This window comes from Anomaloglossus baeobatrachus, chromosome 4 (assembly GCF_048569485.1).
Source record: "Anomaloglossus baeobatrachus isolate aAnoBae1 chromosome 4, aAnoBae1.hap1, whole genome shotgun sequence".
NCBI classification, from domain to species: domain Eukaryota; kingdom Metazoa; phylum Chordata; class Amphibia; order Anura; family Aromobatidae; genus Anomaloglossus; species Anomaloglossus baeobatrachus.
Window position 1 is genome coordinate 626,106,188 of NC_134356.1, and position 16,217 is coordinate 626,122,404.

The 16,217-nt window shown below is 45.3% G+C and overlaps 1 protein-coding gene across 1 annotated transcript in view; it reads right to left on the reverse strand.

Moving 5' to 3' along the window:
* PRR36 (proline rich 36) overlaps positions 1-8,026 on the reverse strand; it is a 59,038-nt gene extending 51,012 nt beyond the window's left edge. The window contains exon 1 of the mRNA XM_075346325.1: positions 7,889-8,026. The gene's annotated coding sequence lies outside the window, so the exon portion shown is untranslated. The remainder of the gene's footprint in view (positions 1-7,888) is intronic.
* Positions 8,027-16,217: the final 8,191 nt, after the last annotated feature.

A 16,217-nucleotide genomic window follows, 5' to 3' on the forward strand; every position in this document is an offset into this window, starting at 1 on the left:
ATGTCGTAGTGTGCAAAGTACCCCTTCGTTTCTCCATCTTCTCCCTTATCTGTGTCAGTGTATATCGGACTGCACTCAGATGACATCAGTGCAGTACGATCATTTCCATGCACCCATAGACTTGTATGGGTGCGTATCATCTGACTCGGATGCACTCACAACATGCTGTTATCTGCAAATTGCTGATCTGCAATGCCCCATAGTATAACACTGGGCTGAATGCTATCTGTTAAAACATTGGATTGTGTTCTGCCATGTTATACGCTTTGCCTTTTCAACAACTCACGAATGGAGATCTTTTCAATTGAGTCGAAATTATGGAAAATGACATGTTCTCTGAACAAATATGAACATGTCCATGATGTCACCCCAAACAATATGTCATCTCCTGCCATTCGTTTGCTTATTATCCCTCAGACAGCATATTAGCTCACAGCAGGAGAATAATAAGCTTTTTGTCTATGAGACACATACATAGATGCATTTTACTTCCTTTGTGGACTGGATGCTACAAATACATGTGTGTGAACAGGCAGCTGCCATGCAAAGCACCCGTCTCAGAGGTTGGCAAGTTGCTAGTTATGCAAAGCAACTGACAATACTGTCATTGAGAGCGCAGTGTAGTACTTCTAGAGGTGATGTGTCTGCTATCCATTCCGCTCTGAATTAAAGAGACACCAACCATCCAACTAGAAAAATGATGCAAATTTATAAGACAAGCTGCTGATGTCACTCATATGTAAATCTATGGAGGTTGACAACGTGTGCCTCTATATAATACAGGAACTTTGGGTCCATTCCATTGCAATTAGCTATTTTTTAGGGTATCTGCTCCACCAAAAAGTGAGGTCCATGAACAGAGCAAATCACATTGGCATTATGACTATATCTAACTTCTCTGGCAGAACATGGTTTTTGTCATAAACCGAGAGCTGACCTGTCAAAGAGAACTGCAATCAAAACAAAGCAAAGTAAGGTGCCCCTTAAGTCAGGCCCCGTCTTCATCTAAGAGTTCTGCTACTAAAAGCTTGACTACCCGTCAGTGCTCCTACATGGTGACACTACAGCTGCCACCTTCCCGGCATGAGGAACAGGGGCTCCTCTCAGCCTACCTATATGTGTTGTGCTAATGTAAGTACTAGCATGTAGCATGAGCTAGCAGGTCATCATTATTGGGCTGCCTTAGGTCACATTCTCAGGTTCAGTTGAGTTTTTGACGTTGCAGAATTTCGGCACCATCTCCACACCTTAGGCCCGTTTCACACGTCAGTGAAAAACACTGACGTTTTTCACTGGCGTGTAAAACACGCACATGTCCCTCCGTGTGCCGTGAATCATGGCACATGTGGGTTGTCTAAGTGCAATCCGGGCTCCGTTCTCCGTGGCCCGTGATTGCACTTAGAGATCAACTCACCTGTGCGCGCTCCCGCTCTCCATGGTGCTGATCGCTCCCGCTGTGCAGCATCCGGCTGGCGCTGACCCCCGCAGCAGCGGCTTCCGGGTCAGCTGTGTCGTGCATCATGACTATGCGTGACAGTAATGAGCCGGCTCAGAAGTAGCAAGCTGCACGGGCTGCAGAGGACATCGCTGGAGCCGGGTGAGTAAAAATGATTTTTATTTTATATGCACGTTTTTTTCTGGCACGTGTTTCACGGACCACACCACTGCGTGGTCCATGGGACATAAGTGATGCCAGAAAAAAATGGACATGTCTCCGTGCGGCAATCACGCACACGCGGGTACGCTGCACGGAGACACGTGCAGTGAAAAATCACTGACGTGTGAGCAGACCCATTCATTATAATGGGTCTGCGTATGTCAGTGATTCTGGTACGTAGTAAAAAAAAAGCACAAACGTACCAGAATCACTGACGTGTGAAAGGGGCCTTAGTTTGCGTTTTTGATGCTGCATTTTTATTGCGTTTTTGGAGCTGCATTGTTTGGCTCCGTTTAATGTGTTTAATGTGTCATCCTTTAAATAAAGCTGTTTTGTTTTTGAAACGTATTGACATCATTAGGTATGGATTACATGCATTTCTGGTGTGTTTCCGCAGCGTAAATGCACCAGAAACTCATGTGTGTCCTATACCCTGCGGATTTTCCTTATCTAATGCAAGTCTATGGGGAACATCCGCACAGAAAACTGAACGTTCCCACAAGAGAAATTGATATAATTCGGCTTAGAAAACCGCACTGTTGGTCAGTTTACACAGCGTAACAAAGCACAATGGGCAGGAGATATCTAGTAATCCCATCCATTTTGCTTGTACTTTAAAACACAGTGTTTTGGATGCACCAAAAGTACACTACATCCAGAATGTAAATAACACTGATCATGGGAACGTACCCATATAGAATCCCTTGAAACAGTCTCACTGAGAGGTGCACACCTGCTGTAATGAGCCGCTTTAATTCCCTAATGGACCAAGAGCTGGGTAAATGGGAGCAGGAGATTAAAGCCTATAAAATTAAGAAGTTGAATAGAGATATTTTGGATTATTCAACTCGAAAGGCGTACAGGTGGAGAGTAGACACCGGGAAGGGACGGTCATTTAACTATTCCAAAAATAACCAACGTTCGAGATCTTCCTCATTGGTGTCACAGACCTCGGATGCTGGGTCCTCATCCGGAGCATCGGTAAGCTCAGCAGCTACAGCAGAAACGGTTGGAGCACGTGTGAAACAAAGGGCTCGTCAGCCTGTCACGTATGGAAAAAACAAACGCCAGAACAACAAGCTGCAGGTAATAAACCTGTCAACACGTGTGCTCACTGATGCTCAGGTGGAGGTTCTTTCACGGGGCCTCACATTCTCCCTTTCTAATTCTTTCCATTTATTTACGGCTTTAAAAGATCTCAACCTGTTTTCTAGAAAATTAATTCTAAAAAAACTTTTTTATAAGCGGGATGGTGCATCTGGCAGCCAGACTGAAAGGGAGGAGATTCAGAATCTGGAGGACCTACTCCAAGAACAGGAAACCCCCTAAACAGATACGTTTCCAGGTAGCCTTATGCAAAAATCTAAAAAGTTCCCCCCGTTGTCCCTCAGCCCTGCTGTTGAGATATTTACCCGGTTGGTAAGTGACGACTTCAAAAACGTCCCAAGAAACTGCAAACGAGACAATTTGACCCAGTTGCAGCGGACGGCTCTTACTGAACTGCAGGACTGTAGGGACATAGTGATAAAACCAGCAGACAAGGTGGGAAACATAGTGGTGCTACCATATGAGAAATACGAGCGAGAGGTATTGAGGCAATTGCGGGATAGGAAGACCTACACAAAATTGTCCTCAAGTCCCCTGATTGGATTTTCCAGTTAACTCGCCACAATCCTAGAGAGAGCCCTTGAAAAGGGGATTATCAATAGAAAGATGTTTGTTGGCCTCCTTAATAGACACCCGAGGATACCTACCTTTTAGATCTTACCCAAGATCCAAAGGATGCAGTCATTTTGCAAATGAATCAACAGAAGCATTGTACGATCCAGAGAAATTTTATGGAATGTAACAACATGTTCTCTTGTTGATGATATGTGCTTGCTGACATCAAATAAAATATGTTTTTAAAAACAAAAAAAAGAATACCAGGCTGGGTATCAAAATTGGAGGGGACTGCACGATGTTTTTTAAAATTATTTCTTTAAATAATGCCAAATGCGGTTCCTTTTATTTTGTTTCACAACCAAGATAAGCACACCGCTGGGGCCTATAGCCTTTAGCCGTGGGCTTTATCTATGCTTGGTACCATAATATGGGAGGGCCCTATGCCAATTTTATTTATTTTTAAACCATGATAGACGTGCATAGCGTCTGGGATTGGAAACAGTCAGCTGACATGCTGTCACTCAGCGTGGGGGCACATCTGACTGCAACCAATCATAGACGCCAGTGGGTGGGGAAAACATTGCATATGCTTGAAGGTAAATGAGCAGCTCCAGAAGTGATTGAGCTGCCGCGGAAGCAGTGTACAGCCGCGCCGGAGCCTTGCTAAGTACAGCCCACTTGCTCCTAGCCCCCAATCCCTTCTTCCATCATTTTGTAATAACCGGATTCTGGTCCCCTTAGACTAAAATCAGGATTGGCGTCCAGCCAGATAACCAAGATCAATTCCAGACCCAAATTGGATTTTTTTAAAAATTTTTTTGCTTATTCCAATTAGGTCTGCCAGTCCTGATTATCTGCGAGTCTGCCCATTTTTACTTACAATGTCATTTTTTTGCCTTTTTTGTAATAGGTATATACAGTGTATGTTGAGTTATTCTGTGTTTTTTAACTAACCTTTGGGCTCAGCTCTACAATATTATTTTATTTTCAAGACTTTTTTTTTTTCCAGGTTAGCACAAACAAAAAAGAAATAGAATATGTAAACAAAACCTTTGTGCTGCAGCCCACACCCTAAATCATCTTCAGTGGTGTTAGCATGATGATCCATGCTATATTATGTGAAGATGCCTCCATTACTCATGCCTTTGCTGAACCTCTCAAGTGCCAGTAGTTATGGTAGTTTGTATAAAGGATGGGAGGGAAACTATTAGAGTTGAATCCTTGGGGAACAGACCAGTAAGACCCAACCCTCAATATACAGATCACAAAGGCTTAAAAGTATGAAATATGAAAATAACCTATAGGGTGTGTATCTGATCTGTCCAGAGTGACTTGTGTCATAGTCCCTTAAAGAGGATCTGTTACCTGGTCAAAAGTGGGCAGCTTTTGATCTTATTTTAGTTTTCCAGCTCTTCTGTTTTTTTGGGGGGGTATTTGGTGTTTTTTTTTTTAGTTTGCCATATGGTTCCAGCGATATAGGTATTCTTATTTTTTATGGATTGTCCATGGAGGTGTTGCTGACTGGTTAATTATGCAGAGCAGCCTGAAGAAAGCCCCCAGAGAATGCAGTGATCCATGCCCCCCAGTAAAGACCATACAGGTTAGGGCAAGAGGTATCCCATAACCCCCCCTCCCTAGCGCCAGGGCCCACCATAGTTAAAGTGTCCCTGGTATAGCCCTTGTTTGTTGTGGTGAACCCCTTGTTTATCGTGCCTTGCTGTGGCTCCGGACCTTCCCCAAGCATAATAGGTTCTCACAGACTTTATTAAAATCTCAGAGGTAAGCCATAATGTGTAGCTGTAGTGTGTCCCCTCCATACATTTTCTCCTATTTTACCTCCATCAATCAAATAATTTGGGAAATCTGTCGTTATGTATGTTTAATAGAAGCCTGTGACAGATTGCGCTGGTATCCATCGCCTACCGCAGTATTCCCCAATTCCAGTCCTCAAGGCCCATCATCAGTGCATGTTTTCAGGATTCCCTTAGTATTGCACAGGTGATAATTTAATTACCTGCACAGTTGATAATTCCATGACCTGTGCAATACTAAGGAAATCCAGAAAACATGCACTGTTGGTGGGTCTTGAGGACTGGAGTTGGGAAACACTGGCCTACAGGACTCGGTTGTAAATATATCCAAAAAAAGTGACATTGGACGGTCTCTAGTCTGAAAACATTTGGTATCCAATAATTGGGACCAATGTAAAAATTTGCATGACTATAATGAATGGTAGCACGTGTACTGTGAAAATGGACAGCTTTTTCTTCAATATCATACTAATATAAAGAGGATTGTCTAAAATTAAGGAAAAAAATCTTTTTTTTTTTTTTAATACAAATGCTACCTTTCTACTCTGATACAGGTAAAACATGTCTTTGTACCATGTTAGCCAATTGTCTATGTATCAGTAATATGTCAGAATGAATTTGTCACCAGATTTTTACTATCTAATTTGAGAACAGCATAACGTAGAGACAGAGACCCTGATTCCAGCAATATGTCACTTACTGGGCTGTTTGCTGTAGTTTTGATAAAATCATTGTTTTATCTACAGGAGATTATCACTAGAGGACTTGTAAACCTGCTGCCATGTAGTCCAACTTTGCCCCCCCACCGCTAAGTAGGTGCTTTCTGCCTATGCACAGTATACACATAAGGCCTCTTTTTACACATCAGTATTTTTGATCCGTATTTGGATGCCAAAACCAGATGTCAATCATTCAATTATAGTGTTTCTCTGGAAGTTCCACCCCTGGCTTTGGCATACAAATACTGATACTAAAATACTGACATGTGAGTGAGGCCTAAGGCTGCATCACATGAGTTGTAACTTGGAAGAGTGGTATGTCATGTTTTATCAGCAATGGGGTAGTGCCGTTCAGCGCTTTTTTGTTCTCATGCCAGTTCGGCCTGCTGTGAGTGGTAGCGCAAATCGGATGGCGTGTACCCATTCAAGTCTATGGGCGCATGGAAACCAGTGGATGACATTTGATTGCTGTACAATTTCCACCGACTCACAGAATGGAGAAGATGGAGAATTATGTTTTCCATCTTCTCCTGACCTGTGCTAAAATTCTCACATACGACAGAATTGGACCACCCTAAAGCCTGCTTTACACGTTGCAATTTGTTTTGCGATCGCACCCGCCCCCATCGTTTGTGCGGCACAGGCAATTTCTTGCCCATGTCGCACAATGCTGTAACCCCCCGTCACACGTACTTACCTTCGAAACGACCTCGCTGTGGGCGGCGAACATCCACTTCCTGAAGGGGGAGGGACGTTTGGCATCACAGCGACGTCACACAGCGGCCGGCCAATAGAAGCGGAGGGGCGGAGATGAGCGGGATGTAAACATCCCGCCCACCTTCTTCCTTCCGCATTGCCGGCGGGACGCAGGTAAGCTGTGTTCCTCATTCCTCGGGAACAATGAACAACAGGACGTGCGATTTTTACAAAATGAGCGACGTGTCAGCGATGAACGAGAAGGTGAGTATTTCTGCTCGTTCATAGCTGTCACACGCTACGATATCACTAACGATGACGGATGTGCGTCACTTACGACGTGATCCCGCCGACATCTCGTTAGATATATCGTAGCGTGTAAAACCCGCTTTAGTTGACACTGTGATCAAACTCTGATCAGAGTGTCATTTGCATAATCGATCCTATTCTCTCACATGAGAGAATCCACGGTCATATGACCGCAAGCCTAAAGCTGCCAATTAGTGGTGAGGACGGGGCGATACAGAGCTCAGCATTCAGGGAACTGATGGATCTGTAACAGAGAAAAGTGCGATTTTTATCAAAACTACAACAAGCAGCCCAGTAAGTGATACATCATTGGAATCAGGGTCTCTGTCCTTATATTACGCAGTTCTCAGATGGGGTAACAGAAAACTTGTGCTGCACATGTTTTTTTGGGATCAAAGAGAACCTCTGACTTTCACCTGTCGCATTTGGGTTTTGGTACAGATTTTACTAATAACACAAACAGTTACGTAAAAATTGCTGCACAAAAATTGAATGAAAAAAATGTACAAATGGAGAAATATACTCCTTTTATACCAATCCTCTCCAAAACATGGTACCCTAAATCTCAAAAAAGGGACGGCGCTAATGAACCACAGTATATAGGGCACGCTAATGTAAGCATTCACATACGTATACAGCAAAATGTATAGCATTATGGATACCTGGACCCCACTATGAGATCAGGACTATTTGCTTCTGATTACCTCCCTACTTGTGTCCTTGTAGATTCTTCTACAGAAAGGTATTGTAGATATAGCAGTGTGAGGTGAGGATACAGATGGGAAGATTGGCCAAACGTAATAGCGGAATACAAAATCCTACACAGTATAGCAATACAATCTAGACAAATATTATGCCGTATAATAAAACACATCTCATCAGGAGAACCACCGCCCACTCACATCAACACCGCCGGTGCCACCACCACATACAGACGTTATCTCAACCCCCTCCCCCACCGCAGTCATAAACACAGCATCTATGTATATACTGCTACCCTATCATCAGCTCCCCCTCATATATTGCAATACCTTCCAGGTAAATACAGCTCAGGTACAGCGAGCACAATGCGTACGTCTTCCCCTCACTCCCAGCTCCACCTCGTACTCAGAACTGGGTCACACAACAGGATCATCTAGACAATCGTGTCACATCATGTTGGCATTTATATCATACAGCGACAAAAATGACACACACAGGAGTAACCTATAATCTATAGACCCTGTCCCTCCCTGCGCAAGGTGACATGGCATGTCTATTCACGTATGTGGTCACCAGGTGGCAGCGCTGCTCTCTGCAGATGTAGTCATTAACCCCTGCAGAGTACTGTGCTACCCCCACCTCCATCTCCATGGAAATAAGGAGGAAAGAAGAGAAATTTATAAGTCTCCAGGGAGAAATCTGCAAGTGTGCATGAACCCTGATTTACACTGAAACCTCTTTGAGGTGACCAGTGAAAATTGTATTGAAAAGTAGACTTCTATATATGATGTGTTCTGCATTTTCGCTGGAACTGATCAGAAACCAAAAACTTTTGTAAATCATTAGCCAATATATAATGTGAATGTGTGTATGGATACATGTGTGTGTATATATACATTTCCTACTTCCAATAGATTGCACTAGGGTTCGTCTCCATCCTCCCTTAAGAGACTAATAAAAATATATACACATATGCTAGCTGTAGTACCCAGGCGTTGCCCGGGATAGTAACTGTCACTGTCTCTCCCCCGGTTTCTGTCTGTCTGTCTGTCTCTCTGTCTGTCTCTTTCCTTGTCTTTCTATGTCTCTGTCTATTTCTATCGCTCTGTCTGTATCAGTCTCTCTTTATCTCTGTGTCTGTCTCTCGTTCCCCGTTTGTCTCTCTCCCCGTCTGTCTCTCTCCCCGTCTGTCTCTCTCCCCGTCTGTCTCTCTCCCCGTCTGTCTCTCTCCCCGTCTGTCTCTCTCCCCGTCTGTCTCTCTCCCCGTCTGTCTCTCTCCCCGTCTGTCTCTCTCCCCGTCTGTCTCTCTCCCCGTCTGTCTCTCTCCCCGTCTGTCTCTCTCCCCGTCTGTCTCTCTCCCCGTCTGTCTCTCTCCCCGTCTGTCTCTCTCCCCGTCTGTCTCTCTCCCCGTCTGTCTCTCTCCCCGTCTGTCTCTCTCCCCGTCTGTCTCTCTCTCCCCGTCTGTCTCTCTCTCCCCGTCTGTCTCTCTCTCCCCGTCTGTCTCTCTCTCCCCGTCTCTCTCTCCCCGTCTGTCTCTCTCCCCGTCTGTCTCTCTCCCCGTCTGTCTCTCTCCCCGTCTGTCTCTCTCCCCGTCTGTCTCTCTCCCCGTCTGTCTCTCTCCCCGTCTGTCTCTCTCCCCGTCTGTCTCTCTCCCCGTCTGTCTCTCTCCCCGTCTGTCTCTCTCCCCGTCTGTCTCTCTCCCCGTCTGTCTCTCTCCCCGTCTGTCTCTCTCCCCGTCTGTCTCTCTCTCTCTTTTTCCCTGTCTATCTATCTCCCTGTCTCTTTGTCTGTCTCTCTCTCTCTCTGTATCATTCCCTGTCTCTCTGTTTGTCTGTCTTTTTCCCTGTCTGCCTCTTACTCTGTCTGTGCCTAGTTCTGTCTGTCTCTGTCTCTATCAGTCTCCCCACCGACATCATATTACGTCACACATAAGCTTGTTATACTATGAATGTCTTTCATTCTTTTAACAACCAATCAGAGCTGCTATTAATAACCTGTGGCTCGCAGCTACATTGACTTTAATGGAGGCAGGTTTTTTTGGAGAGTAACTGTAAAGTGCAGGGTTAAATTTTCCCATCAAAACATAGTCTATTACGTTCCCTTGAGTCACATGCGGTGTCTGTGCAAAATTTCGTGATTGTAAATGCGACAGTGCAGATTCCATTAGCAGGCATACATACATACATACATACACTCAGCTTTATATATTAGATATATGGTTTACATTGGACCTCCCCCCGGAAGAAGGAGTCACACCGAAACCTATAGGTCGGGGATCTGTGCTCTCAAAAAGGCACTATATGATCTTCAGCACACTTTATTTGTATACTATCTGGTTTTTTAGCCATTTAGGTGCTGTGTTTGTCTTTAACATGTGCCACCATGTACCTATTGTGGGGTGAGGGCGCCATCTACTGGTACTCACCATCTGTCTCTGCAATTTTATACCTATATTGTCTATTTGCTTTTATGCTATTTCATTAATAAAATTTAATCCTTTTACAATCTGGTCGTTGTACAGAATTTTTCTCTTTTTTTTTTTTTGCTAAAATTTCGTGATTGTAAATGCGACAGTGCAGATTCCATTAGCAGACATACATACATACATACACTCAGCTTTATATATTAGATATATGGTTTACATTGGACCTCTACTCCGGAGCAGGTCAATAGAAGGCAGTTTTATAGCAGTAAGTTCTACAGTAATAATGATAACAGAGTTTCTTATACTTTTTAATGGTGGCAACCAATTTTCTAAGCTGGGGACTTTCAGAGAGCAGTTGTCACATCCCTTCCCCCACTTCTCATTTATGAAGTGCACTTTAGCTTGTCTGGTATTGGTAGTTGGCAGCTCCAGGGTGGTGAAATATCATTCAAGAGAGATTTTGACATGAAACTTTTAGGTTAAATTCCCATGATACATTTTTGATGAGTTTTGGACCCTGTGTATTGTTGTTGGGCAAAAAAGAAAAAAACAAACAATGCAGTGTCTTACAGATTCAGAAAAGTTGGTAGGATATATAGAAATCTCATGGCCACTGTGCTTTTGAAATGCATAACATAATGTCTCTTCTGGGTACGCTGAGGTTTGTGTGGATTTTTTCAATACAATGCGGAACATTCGCAGGTAAAAATGATTAAAGTCCAACCATAAATTATTATTAAAGACAAATATCAGGAAGTATTTTAAACAAAGCAACTTGATTTAAAACATTACAAACAAAAAAAAGGCAAAAACGTTTAAAGAGGGGTTCCTACTTAGTTTTTCTAAGCCACATCGATATAACATTGAGAAACAAGGCTTCTCTCAAATACCTTGTGTTGGCAATAGTGACTGTGAGCGGCGCTATTGCGGTCCACTCACTCCCACCGCGTGACCCTCGGGCTCTATGACCTCTGATGTCCGGTGATGTTACGTCAACTTACAGTTGACCTGACATCACCGATGCGAGACCCAGTGTCCTCGTGAATGACTGGGCTGTGAGCGGAGTTTCACCGCATGTTACAGCCCAGCATCGCTCCTGCTTGTGGTGCTCTGGAGGGAGTAGGGAGATGCTGGGCTGTGATGAACAGTGAAACGCCGCACACAGCTCAGTGACTCAAGATGACTGAGGCCGGCCGCGGTGATGTTAGGTCAACTGGAAGTTGACATGACATCACAGGTCACGGAGCGCGGGGAGTCACTGCATGGGGATGAGTGGGCGCCGCTCACAGGCACTATTGGCAACACAAGGTATTTTAGAGAAGCCTTGTCTCTCAACGTTCTAACGATGTGGCCAGTAAAGCTAACTAGTGAACCACCCCTTTAAAAGAAACCTGTCAGGTCCCATATGCATTCTAACCTAGCAGCAGGGGATATGTGTGGGCCAAAAATCCCTGCCTAACTATCCCTGTCTAATAATATTGTGTAAAAGCAATGTTTAAAAAAAGGATTTATAAGTTACGTTTTTCCTATGCTAATTAGGGCTGTGACTAGTCGCAAGGTCGTTGTTTCGTCCCGACTAGAGTTGAGCGGACTGACAATAATCCGGGTCCGGCGGATCAGCCGCGGGTTGACAAAGAAGTCTGGATCCGATCTATATAAGTGAATGGGTTGCGGATCCGGGGACGAGAGAGAGAGAGGGAGAGGGAGAGAAAAGTAAAAAAACAAAAACAACAAAACAAATCCCGGATCCGGATCGTGCAGCTGGATTCCCGGGTCCGGCTTGGACCCGGATTGGACGCTGAAACCGCGCGGATCCGAATTTTTAAAGTTCGGGTCCGCTCAACACTAATCCCGACTAGTCTGCCCTCTTTCTGTGTTATGACGCCACTGTGGGCTGTTAACATGATTTCCATGAGCCGACGTCACCACCAACTTATGGAAATCTCTCTCATGCACGCGTTTCAATGCCAAACTCTGCTTTGTTACATGTGACAGGAACAGTTATGCTGCTTTTTTTCTTTTTTGCTACATCTTGTGTTTTGAGCGTTTGAACCTTGGCTCAGCTACATCTTGTCCCATCCTCTATTTTCTATAATTGTCCGGTGCTGCAGTATATCATGCACATTTTATCACTGAATGGTAAGTTACTGTACAAACGTGTTTTCACTTTTATGTTATTGAAATTCCTTAAAGGGCCAGTAAGACTGGGAACCTCAAATTAACCTGCATCTCTCTCTTCCACATGTTATGGAAAAGCAATGTTTAATTAACAGTACTACGGTAATTAAAATCAGGATAAATGATGATCACGTAAATTCAGTCCCCTTTTCTCAGTACTGTTGGGCACTTTCTGCTGTTGTCCTTGATGGGATTAGATCCAGCGGCTCAGCAGGACGAGGCCCCTGGTCATGGTTTCAGTGGTAATTGTATACATTGTCTTTTTGTGCCAGCTGCTTGTGTATTGCAAGTCTCACTGGTATTCTCTATTAAAGCTAATATGTTGCCAGTTTTTGGCAGCAGGACGATGCCCAGAGGACAATGTGACAGTCACAATTAGGAGTCGTTATACCAGTAGGCGGCGGCAGGGTGGATGCACATAAACCACAGGGCACCGCCATCACCAGGATAACCCCATCCCAGCTCACAAATCCTGCGGTCACCAGCAAACACCAATGAGCAACAGCAGTCACCAGAATTAGCTTAAATGTGTTTTTTTTAAGGATGAGTTACTTAAATAAAAAAATTAAATCCAAATCTGATCGGTGAGTGTCCGACCTTCAGGACCCATTCACACAGGGCTGTGTACATTATGCATGTTTTTCATGCTTTCTTTTATGCCTTTTTATTGGCATTCATTTGAATGGGTGAAAAACACTGCAAAAACGCTGAAAGAATTGACACTTCAGTTTTGAAAAATATAATAATGGTTAAAAAAAAAAATAAAAATACAGCATGTGGATGAGATTTTTGGAAATTACATTCATTATGACTGAACGCTGCAATTTTTTGTGAAGAAATATGTCGCGCCCCAGGGCAGTCGGGATGCTTGGATCCAGAAGATCGGTAGCTCAAGGGGTACCGGATCCGGGGGCACTGTCGACCAGTTTTAAATGAAAAGAAAAATAAAGTCCAACTACGCCACTCGTGGTTTGCGGCCAGGGATGATAGGGCCACCGCTGCAGGTTCCCACTGGGGATGATGGATGGTGGCAGCATGGATGATGGAGCCCTCAGCGAGCAGGGATTTTCCCCAGGGGTAGGTGAAGGGTTAACGTGGAGGCGCAGTGCAATGAGTCAATCCAGACAGGGAGTGCAGTTTGATTGTCTTTACTTACTGGATTCACGCCCTGGGGACGTGCTAGATCCCTGGTTCGCCCATGTCCTATATAACTGTGCCAGCCAACCTGGTGCCACTCTTCCACCGTTGCACTCTTGTGTATTTGTCGGTCCTCCTGGTGTCTGGGTCCTGCCGCAGGCAGCTTGGACTATTTAAGGGAGTATGTCCCGGTCCTTGCTTTGCTGCTCATGCCTCGGACATTAGTGGTGGCATATGAGTCCTGGAAACCCACCCGACTGGCAGAGTTAACAGATGACTTGAAGTCCTGGTCTGTTCTGGGATCTGCACCCCATGCGTGCAAAGTACTGGGAGCCCTGGATGTCCACCCCACAGGTTCCCTCTGTCCTTGGTGCTTGCTCTCTCGCTCTCCAGCTACGTTTCTCCTCTGAGTGGCTGATCTTTCTACTCAGATCTTTGCGCTGTTCTTTACTTCTTCCTCTGTGTCTCAAGAGTCCTTTGTTTGTCTTGACACCTGTCCTTTTACTACTGTAACGGGGTGCCAGGGGGGCCTCCGGGGTTGTAGTCGTGGCCCTTGCAATCAGGCTTACCCCTGGCTCCGCCGTCACTTGGGGACAGGAGATGTCATGGTGGGGCAGAGTGTGGTGGTGCAACTGTTGTCCGTCGTAATAAAGCACTCTTCAGACGTGTTCCAGTGAAATCAGAAAGCAGCTTTATTGTTCACAGCTTCTTCACACAACCGGCAGACATGCAGATATAGATGGCGGTACACTGCTGTAGCTGGGGGGAAACCTGCCCTTGACGTCCTCTCCAGTGGGGATGTGCCCGGCTACTCTGCTTCACCCGGCTCCCACTATTGGCTACCCACAAACCGGACCCACACCGGTCTGCTTCGCTCTTGAGATTCTGCCCGCTCCTTTACTCTCCGGCTTCTCCTTTATCCAGCTCCCACACTCTGCCCCTGCTCTGCTTCTTCTCTCCTGTCCCACAACCAACTGTCTTCCAATCTCACACTTTCCCTAACAACACTTCTCCTCCCTCCCCCTTCTGCTGCCGGCTCCTCCTCTCCACTGTGGTGACAGCCGTCCCACCCGGCCACTAGGGGATCCCACTAAAACATATAACAATGATAAAAACATTTTTATTAAACCGCAACAACATTCCGGGCTCCTTTGTAGGGGTCTGCCCACCCCCTACACTACCGCTCACTTCTCTCTCTTCAACTCCTTCCTCTGTCTCTCACTGTCTTCCGCATACTAGCCACCCTTCCCAGGTCACTCTCTCCTCCCCCAGGTCTGGTCCCTCCCTTCCCAGTTGGCTGCCTGTTATCTCACAGTGCCCAGCCCTGTCCCCTGGTTCTAAGGGGGGTCTCCTGCCCTGGTTATGAGTGTAAGTGTCCTGGTGTGCTAGTGTGTGAACTGACTGGCACAGTCATGTAGGACCCGAACTGTTACTGTGTTGTTATTTTGTTTTTGCGACACCTGGTTACCGCAGGGGCGTCACAAATAAAACCGAGGGAAAAAAAGGCTGCAAATACTCAATCACCTGGATTTTCATATATAGCCTAAAGCCAGTGCTGTACTGGCACTATCAGGCTGATTCTCTACATACCTGTAGTGGTCAGCTTGGATGTTTAGGTTTTGAAATCCAAAACAGTAAAGTTTATAAAATTAGCTGCTTGTTGAGTGACAGTTGCACTGGAGCAGATAATATATTCATAGTTATCCCCTCCCCCTGTTAGAATTAGTATAAGTATTATACAAACGATTCACTTTCTCTTGCAGGACCTGTGTGAGGTTATACCCATGTGACCAGAAGGGGCGGGGCCTCATCCAACAACGCTCGATACCAGGTCACATTTCAGGTTGAGATCAATGCCTCAGAGATCAGAGCAGGAGCTGTTCTGTCTCAACGAGACGCTACTTCGGGTAAACTTAATCCCTGTGCCTTTTTCTCTCGGAAGTTTGCTCCTTCTGAACGGAATTATGATGTGAGGAACCGGGAATTATTGGCTATGAAGTGGGCATTTGAAGAGTGGAGGCATTGGTTGGAGGGGGCTAGACATAAAGTTGTGGTGCTTACGGACCACAAGAATCTTACCTATCTGGAATCTGCCAAGAGGTTGAATCCTCAGCAGGCCAGGTGGGCTTTGTTTTTTACCCGGTTTAATTTTGTGGTCTCTTTTTTGCCAGGCACCAAGAATGTTAAGACCGATGCCCTTTCCAGGAGTTTCTGTGCTGACTCGGAGGTTCTCGAGCCGTCTACTATCCTGAATGATGGGTGTAGTTCTCTCGGCCATTTCGCCTGATCTGCGGTTGGCACTGGCGGAATTTCAGGGGGATAAGCCTGAGAGATGTCCTACGGGGAAAATGTTTGTCCTGGACCAATGGAGAGACAGAGTTGTCTCTGAGGTTCATTGCTCTGTTTTGGCAGGTCATCCTGGCATTTTTGGTACTCGGGATCTTTTGAGCCGCTCTTTTTGGTGGACTTCCCTGTCCCGGGATGTCCGTAGTTTTGTGCAGTCGTGTGGAGTTTGTTCTAGGTCCAAGCCCTGTTGTTCACGTTCTAGTGGGCTATTATTGCTTTTGCCTGTACCTAAGAGACCTTGGACGCACATCTCTATGGATTTTATACCAGAACTTCCCGTCTCTCAGAACCTGACTGTAATTTGGGTGATCTGTGATAGATTCTCCAAGATGGTCCACTTGTTTCCCTTGTCTAAGTTGCCGTCTTCATCAGAGTTGGTGCCTTTGTTTTTCCAACATGTTGTTCGTTTGCATGGTATTCCCGAAAACATTGTTTCTGACAGAGGGGTGCAGTTTGTATTCAGATTGAGGATTTTTTGTTCCAAATTGGGTGTTCAGCTGTCTTTCTCCTCGGCGTTTCCTCCTCAGACCAATGGTCAGACTGAAAGGGCTAACCAGACCCTGGAGACTTAT